We start from the raw sequence: 15,098 nt of genomic DNA, 5'->3' as shown, positions 1-15,098 counted from the left end.
CAAAATGTAACTCAATGGATTGAAAAAACTCATTTTAAAAGAAATCAATTAATTTTTTTTTCAAAAATATATCTAGAGAGCCAAATTACAGTTTGATCCTCCCATCAGTTCACCAGTTGACTGGTTGTGGTTGTCAGTTATGCAGGCCTAGACTTAATTGAAGCTGAATATAGTGTTTTTCTGAAAGCAGAGGAAGCCATCCTGGATCCCAGAAGCTATTATAGTTTCATTACATGTAGTTTTGTGAGGCAAGTACCCAGACTAATGAAGTCTAATTTCCTGCAGATTAAAAAAGAGAAGTGATAAGATATCGCTGATGTTAGGTAAAGAAATTCTGAATATAGCACATTTATTCTGTTAAATTACTCATGAACACATGAAAATGTGGTTGCAAGCTAGTGGGAGGGCCACTAGTATTTTCTTCCTTTGGGAGCTGTGGGGGTGTGGGAAATTCAAGAGCCCATTCTGTAATCTTAAAGCCTTTCAAGTAAAAACTCTGTGGGTGATCTCATTTCAAGATAAAGTTAAACTAATATCACAGGTCAAAATTTGCCAGCCAAGAAACCTAAAGAAAATATACAATTATCACTACTAGGAATGCATGTAATATTTGTAACCTAGAAAAACACTAAAGAAGAATGCTATTTGTATTTAGCTTAACATTGCATTCATTTTCAACAAATGAACAATATATGGGGATAAGTACCTACATTCTAAAAAGATATCACACCTACAAATTTATAGCACCAGGAAATATCAGTAGAAAATCAACTGTCAGTTTACCAGAAATATCAGGTAATTCAGACTGTCCAATGTTAAAATCAGTCTTAAAAAGCACATTATTGCTATCATAAACCATTACAGGTGGTTTATAACCAGGGGAAAAATCCTTTAAAATCCTTCACTACTACAATTCACAAGCCATTGCTACAATTCACAACTCGTTTGTTAGAGTCTTAACCGCCCTCAGCTTTGCCTTGGGCCATTAACTAACAAACCAATCATTAACTGCTAGTAATGACCATTTTCCCAGGGATTATTGCTTAATTGAACTCTTGTGTGGGACCCATTATTTTCTGAGATGTCAAAATAACTATGCATTAAGACATTTTTCTGTAATAAAAGCACCTCCTGAAATAAACAATGTGAATGTCAGAGAATTAAATTGTTCAGTGTACACACTATTTAAAATACATTACTTTAATGAACAATTCTGATGTTTCGAGGGAACATTCTCATTTTTTCATTCTCCTGAGCATATCCATTATGTAACTTAGATGCAGAATTAATGTGTATTTTTCTTCAGTAAAACACACAATGTCAAGACATTTATATTAGTAAACTGTGTTATATATTCATCTGAGTAAGGCACATTTGATTATTAGCATTCTGCTCCTGAGAAACAAGGCAGGTTTGCTTGTCTGTTGCCATGGAAATAAATTAGGAAGGATAACCTGCCTACTTATCAATTTTTATTAATGCAATCAGCCTACCTGCTTAACCCATAAGTAACAATAGCACCTTTAAACTAAGCCAATAAAGCCCTGTAACTCTAGGGGTGCCAGTTAAAGCAAATAGGATAGAAAATTGCTGAAATAAAAAGTCTGAGTTATGTGTCATAGTTATGGGCCCCATTAATATTACGGGATAAAGAATGTTGCCATTGAGAGGGCTCTAATGGTGGAATTACCTTCAACTAACATTTACTGAGAGGAGCAGAGGCAACAGAGACAAGAAGTCAAGAGGTATGTAATAAAACACAATTGCCCTCCTACTGTATTGAAGCAGTTTATAGCTGTATGTGTTAAAATTTGAAACTAAAGGAATCCTAATTCAATGCTAGCCAAATTAACATGAAAAATATAGCATATGTTTGATTGTGATTATTTAACTTGTGCTAGAATAAAGTTCACTGTCCTACAATATAAGAAGAACAAAGCTTTCTAAGCCAATCAATATCAAGTTACAAGGTCAAAAAATAGTTAACCTTTGAAATATAATATACTCATTTTTAAGTACTCCAGACCCATGTTTATTCATCACTGCAGGTCCAGCTAGGCTTAGAAATAATTGATGTTTTCTCCCTGTAATTCAGACTGACTTGATCCTCAATGCCTACAAATTACTGAGATTTTACAGAGATTTTACAAATATTTTGCATTACTGTCAGGGAAATAGCAAATACACATACATTTATTTTCTGAAGTGGGAGGAAAATTACTTGAGTATCATTATCTAGTTACTAGATAAAGGAAACACTTTTCTCATGACAACAGAGGCAAAAATCTAATATTTATAAAATAATGTTTAAACTTTAGATGAGGATGTATACTTTTAAAAAATGATCACTTAGTCATAAATTTTTATTTTTCATCTTCAACTATATTCAGTTGCTCAGTTTACTATTCAGAAAACTGAAATTTCATGACTAATCATTATGACATTCACACAACAGATTAATCATAAATGTGAGAATTAAATCAAGTTATTCTAATTTTGCAAAAACAATAAAAGTTTCTGTTGTAATTCATAGTTATTTGAGTTATAACATCTCATGGACAAATAATTTTTTTTTTTTGAGACAGAGTCTCGCTCTGTTGTCCAGGCTGGAGTGCAGTGGCATGATCTCTGCTCAATGCAACCTCTGCCTCTGGGCTCAAGGGATTCTCTTGCCTTAGCCTCCTTAGTAGCTGGGAGATAAAGAACTTTTTAAAAAGATCATCTTATATTTACACTAATAAAAGCAGGTTATCAAATACAAAAATCATCCTTTTTATGGATCCCTATCTATCCAATCTGTGCAAAAAGATGGCTATGACATCTTTAACATTTAAAGGATAATGTGGGTAGACAGTTAATGTTTATTACCCATCAAGCCCAAGGTGAATCCTTAAACATACACTGTCCCATTCATCTCTAAAATAAAACAAGGTGGTAAGATACATACATGGTATCAAGTTTATAGACATGAAATTACGTCTTAGAAATGATAAATGACATTCCAAAGTTAACAAATGGTAAATAGCAAAGAAACAACTAGAACCACGGTTGATCTCATTAAAAGTAATGCAAAAAAAGCAATTACTTTTGCACCAACCAAATGTTTTGTAGGATATGAGATATATAAGTCCCATTTCCTAACTACATTCCTAACAAATATACAATAATACTAGTGTCATATATTTTTGAAGACGTAATTTATGAAGAGATTGTGCTTGACAGAGTGGAAGTGATGGGAATTGAATATATATCATAAATAGGGTTTCTGTTATAAGAAAAAAATTGGCATCCAATGTAGATAAATATAAGTGGTTAACTATGGTTATAAGCCTATAAATGACTCTATCAAAAAAGTTATTTTTTTCAGTTCTTTTTACAAACATTTATATTTACATGCAGATCACATGCCACGCTATTCATCCATTTAATGTGTGCAATTCAATTTTTTTAGTGTTTTCACAAATATGCACAGCTATCTTCAGTCAGTTATTGAATAATTTCATCACCTCAAAAAGAAACCCCACATTCTTTATTCAACATTACCCTAGCTCCTCAAACCTAAGCAAACACTAATATGCTTATGCTAATGTGATGAATAATGTCCACATTTCCCAGACGCCCTCTGTTCATTTCTTTCTTCATTTTTCTCTTTGTTATTCAGATTGAATAATCTCTATCAATCTGTTCATTTCTTTCTTCATTTTTCTCTGTTATTCAGATTGAATAATCTCTATCAATCTAACTCCAAATTTGCTAGTTATTTCTTCTGCCAGTTCACCTCTACTGCTGAGCTTTCTACATTTTTTCACTCAATTATTATACTTTTCTAGTCCAGAATTTTTACTTCTGTTTCATAATTTCTATTGCTCTATTGATACTTTCTATTCGATTAGATATTGTCATCACATCTTCCTTGAATTCTTTAACCGTGCTTTTCTTTCATTCTTTGAACACATTTATAATGGTGTTTTGAAGTCTATTACTGTTAAATCTGACATCTGTTTACTCTCATAGGCAGTTTTTGTTGCCTGCCATTTTTTTTTTGCGCGTCTCATTATATATTTCTTGTGATCTTTGGAAAGTGAACATTTTACAGAATACATTATAGCAACTCTGAGTAACCTTCTCCCAGGTTTATTTGTATTTGCTCATTGCTTATTTATTTATTACTAGCTGGGTTTTTTTAGTGGCACCTACTCCTCTCCCCACTTAAACCTCTGATGTTATGCCTGTTATGCCTCATCAGGGCAGTTATGGATTGAATTGTGTCCCCTCAAAATGTATATGCTCATGCACTAACCTCCAGTGCCTCAGAATGTGACTTTATTTGGAAATAGAGTCATTGCTGATGTAATTTTTAAGTTAGGATGAGGTAATAATGAAGTAGAATGGGCTCCTAATCCAGTGTGCCCAATGTCCTTATAAAAAGAGGAAATCGGCCGAGCATGTTGGTTCACACCTGTAATCCCAGCACTTTGGAAGGCTGAGGTGGGTGGATTACCTGAGGTCAGGAGTTCGAGACCACCCTGACCAACATAATGAAACGCCGTCTCTACTAAAAACTACAAAAAATTAGCCAGACCTGGTGGTGGGCACCTGTAATCCTAACTACTCAGGAGGCTGAGGCAGGAGAATCACTTGAACCCAGGAGGTGGAGGTTGCAGTGAGCTGAGATCTCGCCATTGCACTTGAGTCTGGGCAACAGAGCAAGATTCTGTCTCAAAAAAACAAAAACAAAAACAAAACAAACAAAAAGGAAATCTGGAGACAGACCCCCACATTGGGAGAAAACCACAAGAAGATAAAGATAGGGATTATGGTGATGCTTCTACATGACAAGGAAGGTAAAAATGTCCAGCAAACAACCAGAAACTAGATGGGAAGCATGGAATACATTCTCATTCACAAACCTCAAAGGAGACAACATTGCTAACACCTTGATCTTGAACTTCTGGCCTCCGGAGCTGCAAGGCAATAAATTTCTGTTGTTTCAGTTTGTGTTACATTGTTATAGCAGCTCTAGGAAAGTAATATAGGGCATAGCCTTGGTTATCTCATAGTCATTCTGGTATGACAGTGGTTTTGACAGCTCTCTTTGAACTCTTTCCTTGACCTCATTCAGCTGTTCTGTTCCAGTAATTGCCAGTTGATTGCTCTATAGTTTTCAGCAATATTCTGAATCACAAATTGATCTATAGACAAAGCCAATCAAATTCAGGCCCCTTGGAAAGGATAATTTGTGAGATCATTGTTTGAGATTTTATTTTTTCTGATCCCAAGTGGGCTTCTCCCACTTATTTCTTTTTCTGGTTCTCTCAAAGTATCTGGCATACAGTTTTGTCTATGTCAAATGAGTCCAGGAATCTCTTCCCAATTTCCTTTCACTACAACCTCTCCTGCTTTTGAGAGCACTCTTAGACTTGAATTTCTCCACATTCTATTGCATGTAAAAAGAATTACTTTGAGAGAAGATTAAGAGATATGTGTTCTATGACTTGCTTCTCCCAGCCTCCAGGCAAAATCTCTGAGCCACATCTCTGGAGTTTGATATGGAGACAGTGGTGTTCTTCACTCTGACACCTTGCTTTAGTAACTGAGTGTTCCATGGCAGAGAGTAGGGAAAGTAGCCTTAGATCTTCCTGCTAAGTCTTCTGATATGGAATCACTGTCTTAGGAACAAAAGCAAGGGCCCCAGGATCTCAGTAGTGCCATGCCCAAGGTAGAGGTTACATCTCATGATTTAGAATGAATGGAAGAAACCATCATCATTTGGCTAAACTCATAGTCTCAGTAACATATAGCTGGGTTCAGGATGCAAAGTGCTCATGTCCTGCCTTTTCTAGGAAAATAACACTCTAACGGGAAGCTAGGGGAAGAGGTAGACCTTTATTTTTGGTTGCACCTATCTGGAGTTGATACAGATAGGAGACAGAGAATTAATGGGTAGAAGAGGGTGGTTCCCCAGCACAGGCCCCACCCTCAAGCCTGGATACCTGTAGCCCTAAAATGAGGACAGGCATTCCTGTTTTCAAGCCCCAAAGTTGCCTTTGGCCTGCCATTCCCGCTATCCTGTACCCATATAAACCCCTGACCCCAGGCTCCAGAAGTAGAGAAGGAGATGAGCATATCAACAGAAGAACGGTGTGGCAGAGAGAAGAGAAGGGACATCTGAACACCGAGTGGACTTTGGCTGGGGATGGTCAGAGAGGAGATTGGCTGTTGAGCAGCCAAACTCCAGCGAAAGATCATCTTCTCACTCCATCCCTCTCCCAGCTTCCCATCTAACCAGCTGAGAGTCTCCCCAACCACTCAATAAACCCCCCGTATTCATCCTTCAAGTCCATGTGACACGATTCTTCCGGGACACTGGACAAGAGCTCAGGATACAGAAAGCTGTCACACCGGCCCTCTGCCCTTTCAAAAAATGGTCCACTGGGCTGGTTAATACTTAAGCCATCCGTGGATGGCAAGGCTAAAAGGGTGAACTGTAACACATGCCCAGTTGGGCTTCGGGAGTCACAGGCTCTCACACCTGGATGCTGCCATGGGGCTGAAGCCTAGGGGTGCTCCCTCCAGCTCCTACACCTGCCCATCTGTATGCTCTACCTCCTGTAAGGGGTTTGAGAAGCAGCAGCGACCTAACAGACAAGTCACAATCCTGTTGCATGTCCTTGGAGGGGAGTCAGGGAACTCTCCTGTTTGAGAGTGATGTTTCTATTTTGCTTAATATAGAAGGATGAGTAGGAAGAAAGTCTCCGTTCAAATACCTCAGTTCTCACTGTTCTTACAAAATGCTAGTAGATTTTCTTCCATAAGTATCTTGTCTGCATGTCCCTCATATCACTTCCTGCGACTTTAAATGATTGTTTTTATGTAATTTTCACCATTTCTGCTGGAGTGTGGGTTGATGGAGCTCCTCATTCTGTCATGCTGTAAATGCCTTTTAATATTTTTGAGTGTGTGAAAAACACTAATAATAAAGATTAATATAAGACACCATGGGCTTGTGCTTTATCTTTTAAAGATTTAAAGTCAGCAGTTCTCAAGGAAAATGCTACCCTGGAAAGAAAATATAACCTTAAAGTCTGGCAACTGCTCTAGACTTATTCCTGAGATTTTCTTTCAAGGTAAGCCCAGGCTGTCTTAACTCACAGTTACCTATGCCTAGAGATTTAAAGCTCTAAAATTGACCTTTTAGCTTCCCATTTCCAAATTGTAATGTAATTTATTTGATACATCAATAACTAAGTTTTGAATAATTAAGTGGCCCATTTACTATACAATAAAGTATGGATTGTCTTGTTGTTTTATATGTTTGTTTGTTTATTTGGAGAAAGTAAAGAAAACCAAAGATAACACATTATTTCCTTGTAAAAATAATTTAATTGGAAAAAGGCTAATAGTTTTGCCAAGTTTGGGGTTGGAGAATTTGATATGTTTAATCTAATATGCAGTAAATTAGAAGAATGGGAGCTATATCTTTTTTTTTTTTTTTTTTTTAGGTTTAGTGCTCTACTGTTTAAGAAATGAATCATTGAATTTGTTTTATGCAAATTATTACTTAAAAGTTTGAAAATGGGCCAGGCCCGGTGGCTCACGTCTGTAATCCCAGCACTTTGGGAGGCTGAGGCAGGTGGATCACAAGGTCAGGAGATCGAGACCATCCTGGCTAACATGGTGAAACCCCGTCTCTACTAAAAATGCATACAAATTAGCCCGGCGTGGTCCTGGGCACCTGTAGTCCCAGCTACAGAGGCTGAGGCAGGAGAATGGCGTGAACCCAGGAGGCGGAGCTTGCATTGAGCTGAGATCGCGCCACTGGACTCCAGCCTGGGCTACAGAGCGAGATTCCATCTCAAAAAAAAAAAAAAAAAAGTTTGAAAATGTTAATTGTGTTTTTCTAAAACCTAGTAAACTAGGAACATTTATTTATACTCAAAGGATAAAATGTCTATATTGTCATGTGAAATTTAAGCTCAGTTATTCTTCTCATTTTAATTGCTCCTGAAAAAAATAGTAATTGTTAATTTTGAGGTGCATCGTTTTAGGCTGGAAGATAAAGTAGAAAATAAAGTGCAAAATAGCATCATAGATGATGCCTAGAATTAATTGGAAAGTACTAGGCAAGGGGCAGCAAGCAAATTAGTGGCAGAAAGCAAATTAGTGTTAATGACTTCTGTCAATATAGTTGATTTTTGGCTCCTACCACATCTGTGAGTGTGACTCATTCTGCAATAATTGAATACAATGGCATTCCAACTATGTTTGAAATCTTTGACATTGGCTTAAGGAAGATTTTTCAGAAAAAGAGATTTTAGACTATTTTTGACACCAAGAAAAGAGAATGGCTTTTGAAAATATAAGGTCTAGATAATGACATAAAATAATTTATAATAAATATTAATAGTATTATGATTTATATTAATTATAATTAATATGTATTGATATATACTATACTAAGCACTATATGTGATAGATACTAGGTGTCAATTATTTTATGATGTATATAGTTTTTTAAATTTTAGTGATAAGAAGATTAAGATCTACCAAGACTAAAGGGCCAAAGGCAGACAATAGAGCATTCAAAGGCATGCAGACAGTTCAAGGCTTTGAGTGTGTGCACAATAATTATTTACATGATATTTTAATCCACCCTGAAGATACTGGTATAATTTATATCACAAAAAAATACCAACATTCCATGTGGCATCTGTCAGCCAACACAGAGGCAATAGAGGAATTTGTGTGTGTGTGTGAGATTAAAAGGCTGTTGCATGATTACTATTCTAATTTATAACATATCATGCTGTTGTGCTGCTTCATTTTAGGCCTATCTTTAAAATCATCTCATGACACATTTGACCTTCTCTCTTCATGAACTTAAAGAAATCTCTTTAAGTGATTTATGATAACATAAGATAGGTTATGAAACACTCTTTAATTTTACAGAATAATTAGTTTTTGAATTCTCAGACAAGATATATTCTGAAATATATCCAAATCTCTAGACTTAAAAAGGTAAGAATTATTATTTATATGCTTCTATGTTGATATATAATATATAGTTTATCATATGTGAGAATCTTATGTAAATTTATTAGGTAATACATTCTGAATGTTCTGAGTACATAAAAGCAAGAGATCAATTAGTAATTTAAAAACAAGATGGGGGAGCCGAGATGGCCGAATAGGAACAGCTCCGGTCTACAGCTCCCAGCCTGAGTGACACAGAAGACTGGTGATTTCTGCATCTCTGTTTAAGGTACGGGGTTCATCGCACTAGGGAGTGCCAAACAGTGGGTGCAGGACAGCCCGTGCACTGCACTGTGCACCAGCCGAAGCAGGGCGAGGCTTTGCCTCACTCGGGAAGCGCAAGGGGTCAGGGAGTTCCCTTTCCTAGTCAAAGAAAGGGGTAACAGACGGCACCTGGAAAATCGGGTCTGTCCCACCCTAATACTGCGCTTTTCCAACGGGCCTGGAAAACGGCATACCAGGAGACTGTGTCCCGCACCTGGCTTGGAGGGTCCTATGCCCATGGAGTCTCCCTGATTGCTAGCACAGCAGTCTGAGATCAAACTGCAAGGCGGCAGCCAGGCTGGGGGAGGGGCGCCCACCATTGCCCAGGCTTGCTTAGGTAAACAAAGCAGCCAGGAAGCTCGAACTGGGTGGAGCCCACCACAGCTCAAGGAGGCCTGCCTGCCTCTGCAGGCTCCACCTCTGGGGGCAGGGCACAGACAAACAAAAATTCAGCAGGAACCTCTGCAGACTTAAATGTCCCTGTCTGACTGACGGCTTTGAAGAGAGTAGTGGTTCTCCCAGCACGCAGCTGGAGATCTGAGAACGGACATAATGCCTCCTAATGTGGGTCCCTGACCCCCGAGCAGCCTAACTGGGAGGCACCCCCAGTAGGGACAGACTGACATCTCACTCGGCCGGGTACTCCTCTGAGACAAAACTTGCAGAGGAACTATCAGACAGCTGAATTTGTGGTCTCACGAAAATCCGCTGTTCTGCAGCCACCGCTGCTGACACGCAGCCAAACAGGGTCTGGAATGGACCTCTAGCAAACTCCAACAGACTCGCAGCTGAGGGTCCTGTCTGGTAGAAGGAAAACTAACAAACAGAAAGGACATCCACACCAAAACCCATCTGTACATCACCATCATCAAAGACCAAAAGTAGATAAAACCACAAAGATGGGGAAAAAACAGAGCAGAAAAACTGGAAACTCTAAAAAGCAGAGCACCTCTCCTCCTCCAAAGGAACACAGTTCCTCACCAGCAACGGAACAAAGCTGGACGGAGAATGACTTTGACGAGTTGAGAGAAGAAGGCTTCAGATGATCAAACTACTCCGAGCTAAGGGAGGAAATTCAAAACAATAGCAAAGAAGCTAAAAACTTTGAAAAAAAATTAGATGAATGGATAACTAGAATAACCAATGGAGAGAAGGGCTTAAAGGAGCTGATGGAGCTGAAAGCCAAGTACCGAGAACTACGCGAAGATTGCAGAAGCCTTGGTAGCCGATGTGATCAACCGGAAGAAAGGGTATCAGTGATGGAAGATGAAATGAATGAAATGAAGTGAGAAGGGAAGTTTAGAGAAAAAAGAATAAAAAGGAACGAACAAAGCCTCCAAGAAATTTGGGACTATGTGAAAAGACCAAACCTACGTCTGATTGGTGTACCTGAAAATGATGGGGAGAATGGAACCAAGTTGGAAAACACTCTGCAAGATATTATCCAGGAGAACTTCCCCAATCTAGCAAGGCAGGCCAACATTCAGATTCAGGAAATACAGAGAACGCCACAAAGATACTCCTTGAGAAGAGCAACTCCAAGACACATAATTGTCAGATTCACCAAACTTGAAATGAAGGAAAAAATGTTAAGGGTGGCCAGAGAGAAAGGTCGGGTTACCCACAAAGGGAAGCCCATCAGACTAACAGCTGATCTCTCGGCAGAAACCCTACAAGCCAGAAGAGAGTGGGGGCCGATATTCAACATTCTTAAAGAAAAGAATTTTCAACCCAGAATTTCATATCCAGCCAAACTGAGCTTCATAAGTGAAGGAGAAATAAAATACTTTATAGACAAGCAAACGCTGAGTGATTTTGTCACCACCAGGCCTGCCCTAAAAGAGCTCCTAAAGGAAGCACTAAACATGGAAAGGAACAACCGGTACCAGCCACTGCAAAAACATGCTAAATTGTAAATACCATCGAGGCTAGGAAGAAACTGCATCAACTAACGAGCAAAATAACCAACTAACATCATAATGACAGGATCAGATTCACACATAACAATATTAACTTTAAATGTAAATGGGCTAAATGCTCCAATTAAAAGACACAGACTGGCAAACTGGATAAGGAGTCAGGACCCATCAGTGTGCTGTATTCAGGAAACTCATCTCACGTACAGAGACACACGTAGACTCAAAATAAAGGGATGGAGGAAGATCTATCAAGCAAATGGAAAACAAAAAAAGGCAGGGGTTGCAATCCTAGTCTCTGATAAAATAGACTTTAAACCAACAAACATCAAAAGAGACAAAGAAGGCCATTACATAATGGTAAAGGGATCAATTCAACAAGAAGAGATAACTATCCTAAATATATATGCACCCAACACAGGAGCACCCAGATTCATAAAGCAAGTCCTCAGTGACCTACAAAGGGACTTAAACTCCCACACAATAAGAATGGGAGGTTTTAACACCCCACTGTCAACATTAGACAGATCAACGAGACAGAAAGTTAACAAGGATATCCAGGAATTGAACTCAGCTCTGCACAAAGTGGACCTAATAGACATCTACAGAACTCTCCACCCCAAATCAACAGAATATACATTTTTTTCAGCACCACACCACACCTATTCCAAAATTGACCACATAGTTGGAAGTAAAGCTCTCCTCAGCAAATGTAAAAGAACAGAAATTATAACAAACTGTCTCTCAGACCACAGTGCAATCAAACTAGAACTCAGGACTAAGAAACTCACTCAAAACCGCCCAACTACATGGAAACTGAACAACCTGCTCCTGAATGACGACTGGGTACATAATGAAATGAAGGCAGAAATAAAGATGTTCTTTGAAACCAACGAGAACAAAGACACAACATACCAGAATCTCTGGGACACATTCAAAGCAGTGTGTAGAGGGAAATTTACAGCACTAAATGCCCACAAGAGAAAGCAGGAAAGATCCAAAATTGACACCCAAACATCACAATTAAAAGAACTAGAAAAGCAAGAGCAAACACATTCAAAAGCTAGCAGAAGGCTAGAAATAACTAAAATCAGAGCAGAACTGAAGGAAATAGAGACACAAAAAACCCTTCAAAAAATTAATGAATCCAGGAGCTGGTTTTTCAAAAAGATCAACAAAATTGATAGACCGCTAGCAAGACTAATAAAGAAGAAAAGAGAGAAGAATCAAATAGACAGAATAAAAAATGAAAAAGGGGATATCACCACCGATCCCACAGAAATACAATCTACCGTCAGCGAATACTACAAACACCTCTACGCAAATAAACTAGAAAATCTAGAAGAAATGGATAAATTCCTCAACAAATACACCCTCCCAAGACTAAATCAGGAAGAAGTTGAATCTCTGAATAGACCAATAACAGGTTCTGGAATTGTGGCAATAATCAATAGCTTACCAACCAAAAAGAGTCCAGGACCTGATGGATTCACAGCTGAATTCTACCAGAGGTACAAGGAGGAACTGGTACCATTCCTTCTGAAACTATTCCAATTGATAGAAAAAGAGGGAATCCTCCCTAACATATTTTATGAGGCCAGCATCGTCCTGATACCAAAGCCTGGCAGAGACATAACCAAAAAAGAGAATTTCAGACCAATATCCTTGATGAACCCTGATGCAAAAATCCTCAATAAAATACTGGCAAACCGAATCCAGCAGCACATCAAAAAGCTTATACACCATGATGAAGTAGGCTTCATCCCTGGGATGCAAGGCTGGTTCAACATACGCAAATCAATAAACGTTATCCAGCATATAAACAGAACCAAAGACAAAAACCACATGATTATCTCAATAGATGCAGAAAAGGCCTTTGACAAAATTCAACAACCTTTCATGCTAAAATCTCTCAATAAATTAGGTATTGATGGGACATATGTCAAAATAATAAGAGCTATCTATGACAAGCCCACAGCCAATATCATACTGAATGGGCAAAAACTGGAAGCATTCGCTTTGAAAAGTGGCACAAGACAGGGATGCCTTCTCTCACCACTCCTATTCAACATAGTGCTGGAAGTTCTGGCCAGGGCAATCAGGCAGGAGAAGGAAAGAAAGGGTATTCAATTAGGAAAAGAGGAAGTCAAATTGTCCCTGTTTGCAGATGACATGATTGTATATCTAGAAAACCCCACTGTCTCAGCCCAAAATCTCCTTAAGCTGATTAGCAACTTCAGCAAAGTCTCAGGATACAAAATCAATGTACAAAAATCACAAGCATTCTTGTACACCAATCACAGACAAACAGAGAGCCAAATCATGAGTGAACTCCCATTCACAATTGCTTCAAGGAGAATCAAATACCTAGGAATCCAACTTACAAGGGATGTGAAGGACCTCTTCAAGGAGAACTACAAACCACTGCTCAATGAAATAAAAGAGGATACAAACAAATGGAAGAACATTCCATGCTCATGGGTTGGAAGAATCAATATCATGAAAATGGCCACACTGCCCAAGGTAATTTATAGATTCAATGCCATCCCCATCAAGCTACCAATGACTTTCTTCACAGAATTGGAAAAACTACTTTAAAGTTCATATGGAACCGAAAAAGAGCCTGCATCACCAAGTCAATCCTAAGCCAAAAGAACAAAGCTGGAGGCATCACGCTACTTGACTTCAAACTATACTACAAGGCTACAGTAACCAAAACAGCATGGTACTGGTACCACAACAGAGACATAGATCAACGGAACAGAACAGAGCCCTCAGAAATGATGCCGCATATCTACAACTATCTGATCTTTGACAAACCTGACAAAAACAAGCAATGGGGAAAGGATCCCCTATTTAACAAATGGTGCTGGGAAAACTGGCTAGCCATATGTAGAATGCTGAAACTGGATCCCTTCCTTACACCTTATACAAAAATTAATTCAAGATGGATTAAAGACTTAAATATTAGACCTAAAACCATTAAAATCCTACAAGAAAACCTAGGCAATACCATTCAGGACATAGGCGTGGGCAAGGACTTCATGTCTATAACACCAAAAGCAATGGCAACAAAAGCCAAAATTGACAAATGGGATCTAATTAAACTAAAGAGCTTCTGCACAGCAAAAGAAACTACCATCAGGGTGAACAGGCAACCTACAGAATGGGAGAAAACTTTTGCAATCTACTCATGTGACAAAGGGCTAATATCCAGAATCTACAATGAACTCAAACAAATTTACAAGAAAAAAACAAACAACCCCATCAAAAAGTGGGCGAAGGACATGAACAGACACATCTCAAAAGAAGACATTTATGCAGCCAAAAGACACATGAGAAAACGCTCATCATCACTGGCCATCAGAGAAATGCAAATCAAAACCACAGTGAGATACCATCCCACACCAGTTAGAATGGCCATCATTAAAAAGTCAGGAAACAACAGGTGCTGGAGAGGATGTGGAGAAATAGGAACACTTTTACACTGTTGGTGGGACTGTAAACTAGTTCAACCATTGTGGAAGTCAGTGTGGTGATTCCTCAGGGATCTAGAACTAGAAATACCATTTGACCCAGCCATCCCATTACTGGGTATATACCCAAAGGACTGTAAATCATGCTGCTATAAAGACACATGCACACATATGTTTATTGCGGCACTATTCACAGTAGCAAAGACTTGGAACCAACCCAAATGTCCAACAATGATAGACTGGATTAAGAAAATGTGGCACATATACACCATGGAATACTATGCAGCCATAAAAAATGACAAGTTCATGTCCTTTGTAGGGACATGGATGAAGCTGGAAACCATCATTCTCAGTAAACTATCGCAAGGACAAAAAACCAAATACCGCATGTTCTCACTCATAGGTGGGA

This window comes from Symphalangus syndactylus, chromosome 2, assembly GCF_028878055.3.
Source record: "Symphalangus syndactylus isolate Jambi chromosome 2, NHGRI_mSymSyn1-v2.1_pri, whole genome shotgun sequence".
NCBI classification, from domain to species: domain Eukaryota; kingdom Metazoa; phylum Chordata; class Mammalia; order Primates; family Hylobatidae; genus Symphalangus; species Symphalangus syndactylus.
The sequence above is the reverse complement of the archived record's forward strand: the minus strand, read 5'-3'. Positions refer to the sequence as shown.